Source organism: Prionailurus viverrinus, chromosome D4 (genome assembly GCF_022837055.1).
Source record: "Prionailurus viverrinus isolate Anna chromosome D4, UM_Priviv_1.0, whole genome shotgun sequence".
Taxonomy (NCBI): Eukaryota; Metazoa; Chordata; class Mammalia; order Carnivora; family Felidae; genus Prionailurus; species Prionailurus viverrinus.
The window spans coordinates 92983152-92997296 of record NC_062573.1 but is presented as its reverse complement, the minus strand read 5'-3'; the positions used below and the strand labels follow the sequence as shown (position 1 = coordinate 92997296).

The following is a 14145-nucleotide window of genomic DNA, read 5'->3' as shown; positions in this document are numbered from 1 at the left end:
TTGTTTCCAGAAAGTGAAACCCCAGAGAATCTTCTGGGTTGGTGGAGATACTGAGAAGAGAGATGTTCTCTAAAATCAGTGATTCCCACGTAGGTGGGGACTGGCAGGGCTCCCCTCAGGTTCCTCCCCAGAGGATGGCCAGAGCAGGGACACTCTGGTTTGACATGCCAAGTGCCCTGACTTCCCGCGGTGACCCAGGTGACCCGGCGATGAGTCCGCCCTGGTCCCTGCTGGGTAACAGCTGGGAGCCCTCCTGGGCATTTGCTGGGACTAAGCCAGACAGCACATGACACCAGGTGACATAATCAAGGCTGGGTTGGCACCCCCTCCCGAGGCCCGAGTGAGCCTGCAGCCAAGGGGAGGGGACGTCACTGGGTGCCAGGTGCTGGTGCAGGGGGAGAGGGAGCGGGCGGCCCCGGGGACCTGCGGGGTCCCGCAGGCAGAGCCACAGAGGCCAGGCCGCCCACAGCCTCCTTCCTCCGGGGCAGGGTGGGGCCCTGTGGTCTGCGTGTCTCTCTTGGGTTGGGTGGCATGCCTGGAGGGAAGGGCCAAGGCTCTCCGCTTCTGGAAGCCAAGATAAAGTGAGCACTGTGTGACCCCTCCTCGCCACTTGGCAGCTGGGACAGGGGTGGGGCACCTAACCGTCGAAGTCCCAAGATTTGGCTTCACACCCAAGTTACCCAGTGCGCCAGAACCTCAATTTCCTAGTCTGTAAAGTGGGGACACTAACCCCACCTAGCACGGCTGGGATGAAATGAGGGCGTGGCCCAGGCTGGCCCAGCAGGGGCCACTCCTGACTTTGCCGCTGGTGTCTGGAGAGACCTGCCCCGGGGGAAGTAAGGGGGGGGGCCAGGACGAAAGCCCAGGAGGGGGGTGTCTCAGAGATCACACAGGATCAGGGAAGCGGGCTAGGGAGCAGCAGGTTGCATAGGGGGGCAGGGGCAGGAGGTGGGCGGCGGAGCCCCCCATGAGCCCCCTGTCGCCTCTGGGGGGCACCTCCTGGAGAGAAGGCCCAAGGGAGCCGGGCCTCTGGCGGGATGGGAAGAAGGGAAGTAGCCTGGGGAGCCTGGCCCGCATGAGGGGGGGGCGGTCCCAGGGGGCCCGGCTGGCCTTGGGGAGGGGGGCCCGGGGCCCCCGTGCACAAGCCAGGCCGGGCTGCCCCGGGGCGCTCAGGCTGAGCTCGCCTAGGCCGACATGTTTTCAGGCCTCTCGCGCACACCATTGCATCCTGCCACCTGTAAATAAAGCAGCCTGTGAATCTTTCATGGGCTTGTACTTAAAAATAGATGAGATGAGGCCTCTGGGCCCAATTCCCAGGTCTCTGCAGTGGGCAGGGCCAGGGCCGCGGGGAGGCGGGGAGGGAGGGCGAGGGCTGCCGGCCAGGGCACGTGGAGCCTGGGACGTGCGGCCCCGGACTCAGGCACCAATGGGCAACATCACCATCTGCATGTGGTTTCTGGAGCTCCTGGGTCACAGGCTGGGAGGAGGGTCTGGGAGCCGCAGAGCGACAAGACCCTTCTCCTCCCCAGAGGGATTTCTGGCTGGGACGTGAAGGGACAAAAGGGGACAGAGGGAAAGGTGGAGGGGTAGGGGGACACCGCTGGACAGCGCAGGGGAGAGGAGGCCCCACGAGGAGCCAGGGTTGGAGGTCTGGTGTACGGAAGGGCTGGGCCCCCCACATGGCAGCCCCCACGCAGCCCCCGCAGCCGTGACACGCGCGTCTGACCCCTGCGCTTGGGTCAGCAGCCCACGTGAAGCTCCACCAGCCGCCAGAGCCTCGGGTCTCAGATGAGTCCTCGCAGGTGGCCTCGCCCAGCCCCCTCCCCGGACACACAGGCACACAGGGACCCAAGAAGGCATCCCCGGGACCCCGGCCAGCAACACGGAGCCCAGAGCCAGACCCAGGTGGCCCCCGTGGCCCCCAGGTGACTTGGGACCAGCCCTTCCTTCCTCGGTTTCCTGATCTGTGCACCGTGGGCCAGGATGGGCGCCCGGGGGCCCGTGAGGCCGTGTGTGAGACACCAGGCCTGCGGGCCTCTCCTCCTCGGACAGGCTGCCTTCTGGTCAGCTCACCCTTGGCCCAGCTGGCATCCAGACTCCATCAGCTGCCCCAGCACACCCCAGGCCGGCCCACCCGCTGCCCTCTGCCCTGCCCCGCCCGCTCCTGGCTTTGGCTGCTGGCTGCGGGGCTGCATCTCGGGGCCAAGGAGCCTTGGAGGAGCCCTGGCCCGCTCTGTTGCCCTCTCACTGCTGGGGAGAGAGGAGCCAACGAGCGGCAGAGAAGGGGCGGGGGGCTGGGGGGGGCCCTCCATTCTGAAGGCCGGCATCCTGCCTCTGGCACGGGCTGGGGGTCAGTGAGGCAGGTTGCAAGGAGGCCCGAGGGAAGGCCCGGGGGACCGGGAGTGGGAGAGAGGAAGGCTGTGCCCTGCCCACCAGGCCCCGTGCACCCTTTCGGGAAGTATGCTGAATTCCCACAGCCCTGAAGTCAGGGGGTCTGCTCCCCTCCACCGGACTGTGGCCAGGCGGGTGTCTGTCCCCCGAGCCACGCCGGAGGCACCTCGCGCACCCAATCTGGAGACTTAGACTCACCAGTTTGGAGGCGGGGGCCCAGCTCTGCAGAGACCTGGGCCTGAGTTCCACCCAGCGTCACTGGCTGGCGGCTCTTCCCCCTGTGGGCCACCGACGGTCCAGGCCCAGCGGGGCCCGGGAGATGGGCCCTCACCTTCCGGGGGTCCCCCTGCCGGTGCCTCGGTCCCAGAGCCATGTGCCCGGGGTCCCCCGACCTCTGTGCCACACCAGGCCCCCAGTGCCTCAGCCTCTCTGTGCAGCTGTCCCTTCCATCCCCGGGGCTTGAGAGCGGCAGGACCCCGCCCCCCGGCCCCCTACCTCACCCGTTTTTGGTGAACAAACGAATGAATGAGGCAGTGAGGGGATGACGGGATAGAGGAATCCTCCCTCAGGAGCCCAGAGGGAGAGCGCGTGTGCTGAGTGGAGCCTGTCAGCTCACGGAATACCAGACGGGGGACAATCGGGGACACTGTCCATAGAAAGACACCAAGGAGCTCTGGAGGTCAGGGCGGCTGGCAGGAGCGGTCGACGTGTGTCTGTGCAGGCAGAGTGGCCAGCACAGCGATGGCCCCGCAGGTATCCAGACCCGAGAACGCAACGGTCTCGGACATGGACCGAGCACCGCTGACCTGCACGCGGGCCTCAGGTACCGCCGTCTGTCCCTCGGCTCTCCGGTTTCTCCGTGGAGACCCCGCCCCACGCGGCTGGGGGTCGGACCGCTGTCTCTGCCCGCGCAGGCGCACTTGCTCAGATAAGCGGGCGGGGTTCTAGCCCTCGAGGGGTGGAAAGTGAGTCAGAGCCCCTAGCTCCGTCCATGAACCCAGTTAAAGTCCAGGTGAATTCATGGTGTAAACATAACCAAGGAAACTCCTGCGGGAGCACAGGGGCCATGGTGGAGGCGGAAGCCTGGCCGGTGGAGAGGAATCCGGGTGAAGACAGAAGCAGACCCTGCTCAGGACCACGCAGCACAGTATGCAGGCCCGGAGAGTGTCAGAACGCTAATGACAGCTGCAGCTGACCTTTCCAGAACAACCGGATCTGGCCTTTGACCGCCAGCCACCGCACACTTTGCCACCTGGAGGCCTGGACCAATGAGTCCTGAATCCTGCCGCCTCGAGTGAGAGGCCAGAGAGAGGCAAGGTCCCCCCGTTCAGCCCCACCTCACCCTGCCTCTGCCTGGATGCCAGCCAGGACGACTGCCAACATCCACCTGAGTCACCGCTCGGGGCAGGTGTGGCCTCCCGGTGGCCCATCCGGACACCAGTCACTGAGCTGATGAGCTTGGAACCAGAGCTGCAGCCCCGCCCTGGCTCCCTCTGCTTGCGGGCTGCTGTCGGTGGGGTCCCCGGAGGTAGGGTCGCCAGGTCTAGCAAATAAAAGCGCGGGACGCTGTAGGAGTTGGATTTCAGATAAACAGGGACTACTTTCTCAGCCCGAGTATGTCCCGTGTCATATTTGGAACATATCTCTACTAAAAAACGTTGTCTTTCTGAAATTCAGGTCGAACCGGGCGCCCGGTGTTTTATCTGGCGACCCCTCCCCCAGACTAGAGCCGCAGCCGCCGCGCCCGCCACTGGGTTCTCGCGCGTCCTCGGCCTCCGCCCGCCAGCCAGCCGGGCCCCTGCCCAGCGCCGGGCAGCGCTGCCCTCTAGCGGACGGACCCCGGGAGGGCGGAAGCCGGGCGGGAGGCGGGGCCAGGGCCAGGGCCAGGGGAGGCGGGGCCAGGGCCAGGGGGAGGAGCCCCGAGAGGCCACGCCCCCGCGGGAAAGGAAACGCCCGGGGATCCACCCGAGCCGCCCGCCCGCGCCGCGCCCGCCGCGCTGCCCAGTCACCCCCTCCCCCCACCCCCCGGGCTGCAAGCAGGGTGGGTTCTGGCTGGTGCCCGCCCTGGTGGGTGGGTTCCAGCCCCGCGTTGGGCTCTGGGCTGGCAGTGCCGGGCCTCCTTGGGATCCTCTCCTCCTCCCTCCCTCTGCCCCCGTCCCCCTCTTTCTCACGTGTGCCCTCTCGGTCTCTCAAAATAAATAACAGATGAGCGAAAAATAAAGAAAAAGTGAAACAAAGAAACCAAAAAGGCAGCGGGTCACCCCCCGGCCGCAGGGGCCCTTCCTTCCCCACTCCCATCCCAACACGACCAGCTCAAAGTCTGCCTGTGTGTTTGGCTTGGGACATGGTTTTGGAAGACCGGGAATCCTGCCGGTGGGGGGGGGGGGGCGGGGGCTGCAGGGGAGGAAACGTAAGTGAAAGTGGAGGCACAGTCTCCTTTACAAGGACTGCCGCACCTTGTGTCTGCCCCGAACAGGTCGTAACATCGACACCATTTCCTCCTTGAATAGTGACTCAGAGAACATCTGCCCCGCCCCCCCCCAGCGGCCAAAGGTTGCTGTCCCCCAGGAGGCCGCCCGGGACAGCCTCGGGATCAGAACTGGTTAGGAGGCCAGAGGTCAGTGGCTGGGGGCCAGAGGTTGGGAAATGAGACAGAGGCACAGAGACAGAGAGAGACAGGGCGTCCTGGCCAGGACTCCTGACTGCTGCCTCGCCTCCTAGATTCCCTTAGATGTCCTCTAGGCCTGCAGTCTGGAGCCCCCTCCTCCAGGGGGCCCTCTGGAACTTCCCCACCAGGTGCACCTCTCCTGCGCACTCGTCTGTCTTAGCCACCAGGCGAGTAGTCCATGGCAAGTGCAGGGCCGGGTGGAATTCACACGTGCGTCCTGAGCACCTGCTCGTGGCTTCTTAGTGACGGCCGGCACTGAGTTCCAAGAGCAACAGATTACCAAGTAGGTGCTGCTGGGGAGTTGGAGCACGAGGTGAGGCGGGAGCACGAGTGAGTTGAATTCATGTTCTCTTGACCTTCCTCGGTGGGAATCCTGTCCCTCTAAATCAGGGATGCTGGGAGAGACTGCAGCTGTGCGGGCGGGAGCCAGGGCCCCTGCCCTCGGGGCAGGGGACGTCTGCCTGCTCACCTCGCACCTGCCCCGACAGAGCCCAGTTTGTTCCTCAGAGGCAGGGAAGCTCCTGGGAGTCATGTGAGCTCAGCGGCAGGGGCTCCTGCGTCCAGCAGTGGAGAACGGCGGCCGCCCAAAAAGACGCGTCCACATCCTCACCCCGGTGCCTGGGAATGGGACCTTGTTTGGAAAAAGGGGTCTCTGCCGATGTCTTGAATTACGGATCCTGACATGAGCGGGTCACCCTGGATTATCTGGGGGGGGTCCCTAAAGCCAGTGATCACCATCCTCATAGGAGAGGCACAGAGGACAGACAGGCAGACACAGGGTGAGGCCACGGGACTCGAGCGAGGGGGCCACAGCCCAGGAGAGCCCGGAGACAGCAGGAGCCGAAGGAGGCAGGAAGCACCCTCCCCGAGAGCACCCGAGGGTGAGCACGGCCCTGCCCGCACCTGCATTCTGGACTTCCAGCCTCAGAACACTGAGAATAAAGTTCCGCTAGGTTTTTTTAAAAAATTTTTTTAATGTTTATTTATTTTTGAGAGAGAGCGAGAGCGGGAGCGGGGGAAGGGCAGAGAGAGAGGGAGACACAGAATCCAAAGCAGGCTCCAGGCTCCGAGCCATCAGCACAGAGCCCGACGCGGGGCTCGAACCCACAGACCGCGAGATCACGACCTGAGCCAAAATCAAGAGTTGGTCGCTCAACGCTCAACGGACGGAGCCTCCCAGGCGCCCCTGAGCAATTCTCCTTAAACTGGAGCTTTGTGCGGGGGCAGCATTGTAGCCAAGGAGGTTTATCCGGGGCACGATTATTGCTAACTGAAGACTTTCCCCGGGGCACCAGGCTGGCTCGGGTCAGTGGAACATCTGACTCTTGACCTCAGGGGCATGAGTTGGAGCCCCACGTTGGGCATGGAGCCGACTTTGGAAAACAACGCCTTTTGGATTCTTTGTAACTTGTTTTTCTCTCAGAATATTCTCCCCACGGAAGATGCGTCCAATTCCAAAAGTGTCCTGTGTCCTCCACCCCCCAGGAACCCTCTACTCGGGGTCCTCTCGCACCCCAAGATACGGGTGCGAACGGACCCATGGTCAGAGATTCAGGAGAAGCCCGGTGATGTGATTACGGCTGAGGGTCCCTTGTGCCAAAACGTCAGCCGGGCTCAGGGTCCTTCGAAGATTTGACTGGGGCTGGGGGATTCACAGGCCGCCAGCTGCTGCTGGCCGCGGGCAGGACGCCTGGGCTCCGGACCACACTGACCGCCTGCCTGGCCAGGCTGCTTCAGTGTCCTCACTGCCTGGGTGGCGGCTTCCCCAGGGCGAGGGGTCTGAGACAGCAAGGTATATGCCAACACCCCCACTGTGCCAGGAAGTGGGGTCTCTGGGGGCCCCCTGGGGGCCTGGCCACCACGGCCACATGGGAATAAACCACGGCGGGAAACACTGAGGTCAGACCCAGGGCAGAACTTTCTTACTGTAGCACCAAACCCTGGAACCTTCCGGGTCTCCGGGTCCCTGCCACACGCCACAGTCCCTTCACGACTCTCACAGGGGCTCTACGTGGGGGACGATTCCTCGGCGCCTAGTGGATGGCCGACCTGGGTCTCCGAGGGGGTGAGCAACCCCTCAGAGCCACTCGCTGTAGGCCCGGAACCTTCTTTTTGATTCCACATCTCAGCCTTCAGCCACCCTCTGATGCCACTGCCCACAGCGTCTTGGGTGCCATGTGTGGTGGTCACAGCCACCAGCCTGCCCCGCCGTGGCTATCTCTGTCCCTCCCTCCACTCCCCCGCCCCACCCCTGCCCACATCCTGACCCCCTGCTGGTCTTGTAGGAGCTTCTCCAGGGATGCAGAGGTCACCAGGTCCCAGGCAGAGGCAGACTTGGCCCTGGGTGCAGGGAGTGGGGGGTCCAGGGGAGAGCCCGACATGGATCGGGTGTGGGGGTCAGGGTCTGACGGGGAGTCCCAGCATTCAGGGGGCCCGGTGACCTGTCAGACAGGGAGGGGGGCCTCTGTGCAGTGGGACCCACCCAAAGGGGGTTGCCTGGGCGGGGAGGGGGGTGCTGCATGGGAGTCCTGGCAGGCGACAGCGTTCACAAAGTGCGAGGCAGGCAGGAGCAGGTGCCTTCTGGGACTGCAGGAATGGTGGGCCGAGGGGCGGCTCACAGAATAAGGTCAGTCCTTGGCCCCAGAGGACCGTGCCACCCGGAAGGAGAAGCAGCGGGCTAACCCCCCCCCCCCCCACCAGGATGGCACCCTCGGAGTTTTCATAGTTCGGGGCCCATGGCGGTGGCCAGGCGGGGCCCTGCCGAGCATTTATCATGGAAAACAGCTAAAGCCTTTGACCTGCAGGTACCCGGCCGAAAGTTAATCATTAAGGAATGGGGCACAGATTCAGCCAGAAGTCCACCCACCCAGCCTTGACGCAGGAAGGACAAAGGTCAGACAACCCTAAACACCCACCGGGAGGCAACGGGTTACATAAATCAGGGTCCCTTCAGGCAACAGAACATTGCGTCACCCTGGAAATGGCGCGGGGGCCCTGGGCTCTCAGACCCGAGCTTGGTCCGTTCTAACGGAGAAGCACGTGCCCCAGGGTCCCGGAGGAGGTCTGCCCCAGAACACAGGGGCCGCGGAGGTGCCCCTCGGGAAGTCCAAGGCGCTGGGGAAAACCAGTCTTTCTGGGGCCCAAGGGAAGCCTGTCTTTACCACGACGGTTAGACCATGTCTGTGATGTAGCATCAGAACGAACACACAGCATTTCGGACTTCACTGCCAACTGCGGGTCCCCGAGAATGGGACTGAGGACTCCGGTTCTACTGAGAGAAGCAGGTCAGGGAGCAGTGCGGGGGAGGGGGGGGGACATGCAGGTGCACACAACAGCGGTGGGGGCTGAACCGCACTCCCATCCACACGCGCGCGTGCAAACAGCACTCGCGGCTGACACGACAGGCGCTCGCTTCTCCGGGTTCCGGAGCCAGGACGCTGGAGGTCAGGGTTGGCTCCTGGTGAGAACTCCCCGGGCTTGCAGACGGCCGCCTTCTCTGGATGCGCGCACCTGTGGGGAGAGGTGGGGAGACGGGGGGGGGGGGGGGAGACACGGGGGGGGGGGGGACGGGGGGGGACACGGGAGGGGGATGGGGGGGACACGGGGGGGGGGACGGGGGGGGGACGGGGGGGCGGGGGGGAGAACCGGGGGCACTAACCCCATCACCCCCAGTCCCCTCCCAGCAGCATCACCTGGGGGGTTAGAGCTCAGGCTGTGGAGCTGGGGGCGGGACTCGGGCCACAGTAAGGCGTCCCCCCTTTTATGAAAAGCGGTCACAGGTACAGTCGGCCGAAGGTGAGCTAGCTACGCACGGGAGGTTTACACACACACATGCACACGCGCCCCTGAAAAAAGTCCCAGAAAATCCCAGGGAAGTTTGCCAAAGTATCCCCCTGTGGCACCCCCAAAATCATCACCGTGGGGACAGCCAGCCACGCTGATTCGGGGTCGGTCTGTCGCGCCCACGTGGTTCTCTGCGGGCTCCCGGTGGCCCTCTCTGCCAGAGTCAGGCCGGGAGGCCGGTGCCCCTGCGGGACAGAGCTGGACCCAGGCCGCCGCCCTGGGCTTCTGGCTGCGCCCTGGGCTGGGAGAGAGTCACCCGAGCCAGGGGCCGGGACTCCCTACCTCCCTCGCGCCCCCTTCCTAAGGAATAAAGCCAACTTTTGGTCACTTAAAAATGCCGAAATACATAGGCGTCATTACAAAGCGGACAGGGGCCCCCCCTCCTCCCAGCCCATCCCCCAAGGGGAGCGCGGTTAACCAGCCCGCTTCCGGACACAAACACGCACACGTTATGCCCGTGCGGCCGCACGCACACCACGGGCTCGCCGCCCACGCACACGGAGGCACGCCCGTCTGTTCGTCACAAACACGGTAGCATTGTACACGGAGCGCTTTGCGATTTGCTTCTGTGGTTGTAGCGGGTTGAGCGGTGCCCCCACGCGGCAGTTATGTCCGCCTGGAACCCGAGTGTGGCCTTTGTGATCTTGGCAGAGGCGCTTGAGGATCTGGAGGGGAGATCGCCCCGGATCACCTGGACGGGCCCTGCTCCCAGCCGCTGCCCTTGCAAGAGGAGAGGAGACACCGCAGGGATCGGGGATCCAGCTGGGGCGCCTGGCCCCCATCCCCTGCAGACAGAGACGGCCTGCGCCTGGGGAGGTGGCCCTGAGCTCCTGCCCATATCCAAACCATCCTGCCCCGCCCCGCCCCCACCTGGAGGGGTCGCCCTGGGGCCCTGAGAACTCCCAAGCTTCCTCCCCTCTCCAGAAGCCCCCCCCCACACTGAGAAAGTGACCCTCCTCCCTGCGTGCCTGGAGCCCCCACCCCTGCTGGGGAGGTGGCCCCCCAGACGAGCCCCCCCCCCCCCCGCCCCCGCCTCCTTATCCCAGCCAGAGTGAGCCCTCTGGGCCACGCACTCACCGGCCGGTGGTCTGCACCCCGTCCACGGTGATCCTGGGCCCTCCGGGCTGAAGTTCCACATCCAGAGCCCTCGTCAAGGGCCCTCAGGACCCCGTGCCAGCTGAGACCTCCAACCTCACACCTGCTGTGGTGCTGCGGTTTCATACCTGTCCGTGGCCTCTGGGCCTCTGCATACTCTGTTCCTCTGCTGGAACCGCACTCCTGCCCGGCCGCCCCCGTCCCTCATCCTGGAGGTCCCAGACATCACCCTCCCCGGGCCTGGCCTGGGTCCCCACCACGTGCTGGGCTCCTCATTCTCACCCCCTCCCAGAACACCCACCTGAAGGGGACGACGTGGCCCCTGACCTCAGTCCAAAGGTCAGTGGGTCCCAGGGCAGTGGGATGGGTTATCCCTGGAAGGGCAGTCTTCCCGGGAGCCATTTTCCCTGTGACATACTTGCGCTCAAGACTACGGGGTAGCAGCATCCGGGACTTTTAGTCGGTCAAGACTACGGGGTAGCAGCATCCGGGACTTTTAGTCGGACGTGTGACTATCCAGAGGAAGACGACACTTCCCAGCCATCTTTGCAGCAAAAAGGGTCATGTGACTAAGTTTACAGGCACTTGAACATAAGTGATAGATTAGTTCCAGGTCCTTAAAGGGAGAGGCGTGCTTTTCACTTCTTTGCTCTTCCTCCGTGCTGGAGTGTGGAGGTGATGGCTGGAGCTGCGGCAGCCATTTTTGACCACAAGACAGAAACCATGTCTTGAGGACTGCAGCACAGAAGGCAGGAGTTTAAGTTCCTGACAACAGGGGTTCTCAGCCCTTGGATGCTTACCCTCTGAGCACAATGTGAGAGATAAATAAACTTTTCTCCTGATTAAGCCACTTTTATTTCAGGGTCCCTTGGTGAAACCTGTTATGCTTCATGAATTCTTGGGCCTGTGATGTAGACGATGTAACTACTCGGTCTGTGTAGTGAGTTGGATAGTGTCCCCCCAGACTCATATCCACTTGGAACCTCAGAATGTGGCCTATTTGGAAATAGAGTCTTTGAAGGCCAGGTGTGAAGACGCAAAGACAGAGAGGGGACACACAGGGGGACGGCCGCCATGTGACAATGCAGGGGAGAGACGGCAGCGATGCAGCCACAGGCCAAGAAGCACCAAGGATGCGGGAGAAGCAGGAAGGACCCTCCCCCAGAGCCTCCCCAGGGATGGCCCCCTCCCTCGCCTCCGTTTCAGACTTCCGGTCTCCACAGCCGTGGGCGGATCGATTCCTTTGTCTTCAGCGGGCCCGTCTGTGATACTTTGTTACAGCAGGCAGTTATGCCCTAGGAAACCAATGTGGTTTGCAGGGTGTTCTGGTGTTTTTTTGCTCTTTTGCAAAATTACAGATTAATGACGCCCCTTCTGGGTGCTGTGGACTGCAGGAATAAATGACAACTGCTGACCTTGTGGGGCCTCTTGTGCTCGCGCGTGGCGGGCGCCTGCTCTCTCACCCCACCCACCAAAACTCATCTGCCCAAGCAGCTGGCGCTTCCCAGTCGGGCACGGGCCGCCGTTGCCACGGGGATCCATCACGGCGACACCCCGTGTCACCGATGGGATGCAACACACGGGACTTCGCACTGACGCAGACCTGGTCACCGCACACCAGACCCGACTCCTGCCCAGGGCTGGCTCACCGATGGGGTGGGTAGGCGGACACCGCCTGGGTGGGCGACCCTAGCTCCTGGCAAATGACTCCATCAGACTTGGACCCTCCCTCAGGCTATGCATCTCGCCTCCGACCTCACCCCTGCGCTGCTTCTCCAAGCCAAGGAGCTGAGGGGCCGTGGGTTTCGCCTGCAATCTGCAAGGTGTTTCTTTCATCACAAAGGACGCCCCGTGGCGGGCCGGGGCTTGAGGTGGCCGGGCTCTCCACGCGTCCTGCCGCCCCAGCACGTGGTGTTGCTGACCCTTCCCCAGGGTTCGCTTATGAGGATTTCTGACTCCACCTCTGTGCCCGCTTCCGGCCTGAGCACCAGGGCTGCCCCCAGACAGGCACACGTCCGCTTGATCCCCTCCCGGGTAATGACCAGGACGAAAGGGTGGGGGTGGGGCTGCATAGATCTTCTTCGGATATTCAGTATTCTACCCTGACCCTCCCGAGCAGGGTGCTTTGTCTTTCCTCCCAGGGCACCCTCTGGCCGGCCAGGGGACCCATGGGACGCAAAGCTGATGCTGGTCGAACAACCTGGACCCCCCAGCGCGACTGTCCAGGCCCTGGACCCAAGGATAACCTGGTTGAGGACACTGGGTGCCTGCAGAAATCGCTGGCCATCTGCTCGCTGCGGTTTTCTGGAACACCAGCCTCCCGGGTGCCGGGGACAGCCGTGCACTGCCTGTGTCTCACTGGGAGCACTCCACTGCAAAACCACACGGGAGTTCATCTTTTCCACAAATGTGTTCGAACAACTAGATAGCCACGTGCAAAAAAGGCCAACAAAACACAGAACCAAAAACCAAACTACTCCTTGATCTACCTCCCCCACCACGTACAAAAGTTAGCTCTAATGCAATCGCTGAGGTACATGTAAAACCTAATACGGTAACTCCCCCCACCCCCATCCACAGGGGATACATCCCAAGACCCCCCAGTGGACGCGGATGGTACTGAACCCTACATGCACAGACCTATGTTAAAGTTTCATTCCTAAATCAGTGGCTGAAACAGAGTAACAGTAACTAAAAGTTGAATGGCTGTAGCAATATGCCGTAATAAAGTAACAGGGCTGCGGGCTCTCTGTCACAACATCTCACTGCCCTGAGGCTGCCCCTCTCCTGAGGCTCTGGGAGGATGAGGTGCCCACGTGATGGGATGAAGGTGGCCAGGGATCTGCCAGAAGGAAGGAGGGTCACGTGGTTCTGGACCCCGGCTACGGGGGGGGGGGGGGGCAAGCGGCAGACACAGCTGCTGCAAAACCTCTAGAAGAAAACCCAGATGTTTGCACTGCTCAGTTAGGCAAAGATTTCTTAGATGTGACAGACGTGAAATGCACAAACCACAGGAGGAAGAAATGGGTCACTTGGACTCCGTCGACCTCAGGAGCTTGCGCTCTTTTATGTTACTTCATTTCCTTTTTTTGGGATCTTGCGCTCTTTGAAAGACACTCAAGGGAAACAGAAGACAAGCCACAGACGGGGAGAAAAATCTTTGCAGATCACCTGTTTGATAATGTCGCGGCAATGATGATACAAAGGACTCTCAAAGCTCAATGACAAGGAAACAACACAATAAAAAGAAAATAGGGAAAAATACATTTAAAAACATACGCATTTTAGCAGAGAAGCCATACGGGTGGTTAAGAAGCTCGTGGGAAAAAAAAATGTTCGACATCGTCAGTCGACAGGGAAAGGCGGGTCCAGCCACAAACAGACACCGCGGCGCGCTCGCCAGCGCGGCCAGAGCTCCCGCTCCCGCCAGCAGGTGCCGCGAGGACCAGGACCCGGGGCGACGCCCCGCTGACCCCAGCCCGGCGGAGTCCGGGCTCACATCTCTGCCAGCCTCCTCCACGCGGGAAGGGAAAACGCACCCTCTCACAAAACCCAAGGCGACGTTGAAGGCAGCCGGGCCCCCGCCCCTGCCCCCCACGTCCGCGCGAGCGCCGACCGAGCCCGGCACCGGTGCGGGCGCGCGGCTCCGCGGGCACACGGGCGCTCAGTGAATTTCTGGCTTCTGCCGGCCACAGGCCAGACCCCAAGGCTGTCCCTGCTCTCTTCCGTTTATGGGCCGCGGGGGCGCCGATCAGGGCCGGGGCTGCGGGGGCTCGAAGGGAGGGGGCCCGCTGGTGGGGGCGCTGCGGGGCTGCACGCAGACACCCCGGCGGAACCGCGCACAGAGAAGGGCGCACTCACCGCGTTCCCTGAAAAATGGAAGAAGCGGGCCAAGGCTCGCACTGCGTCCGTCCACCCCTCCTCCAGGCCCGCCGGGTGGCTGGCGCCGGACGCCCCCTCCGCGCCCCCACGCGCCCGACCCCTCCCCAGGGCGCCCTGCCGGCGGCCGGCTCGTCCCTCCGCCCGGCGGGTCCGCCGCAGCTCGCGGTGACGCCTCGCGGCGACAGCCCCGCCGCCAAAGCCCGGGGGTGCGGGGCCGGGGCGGGGCCGCGGGTGCCCCCTCCGCCATCCGCCCCTCCCCCGCTAGC

The 14145-nt window shown here is 63.2% G+C and overlaps 1 long non-coding RNA gene and 1 pseudogene across 1 annotated transcript; one reads left to right on the top strand and one right to left on the bottom strand.

Moving 5' to 3' along the window:
- The first annotated feature begins 6268 nt into the window (after window positions 1-6268).
- LOC125151073 (uncharacterized) lies at window positions 6269-6394 on the top strand (annotated as a pseudogene).
- A 937-nt stretch (window positions 6395-7331) lies between these two features.
- On the bottom strand, window positions 7332-14060 carry LOC125150596 (uncharacterized). Its single transcript, XR_007146397.1, has 3 exons — window positions 9980-14060; window positions 9349-9622; window positions 7332-9202 (listed from the first exon to the last, which is right to left on the bottom strand). It is a non-coding gene; the product is annotated as an uncharacterized LOC125150596 (long non-coding RNA).
- Between the last annotated feature and the right edge of the window lie 85 nt (window positions 14061-14145).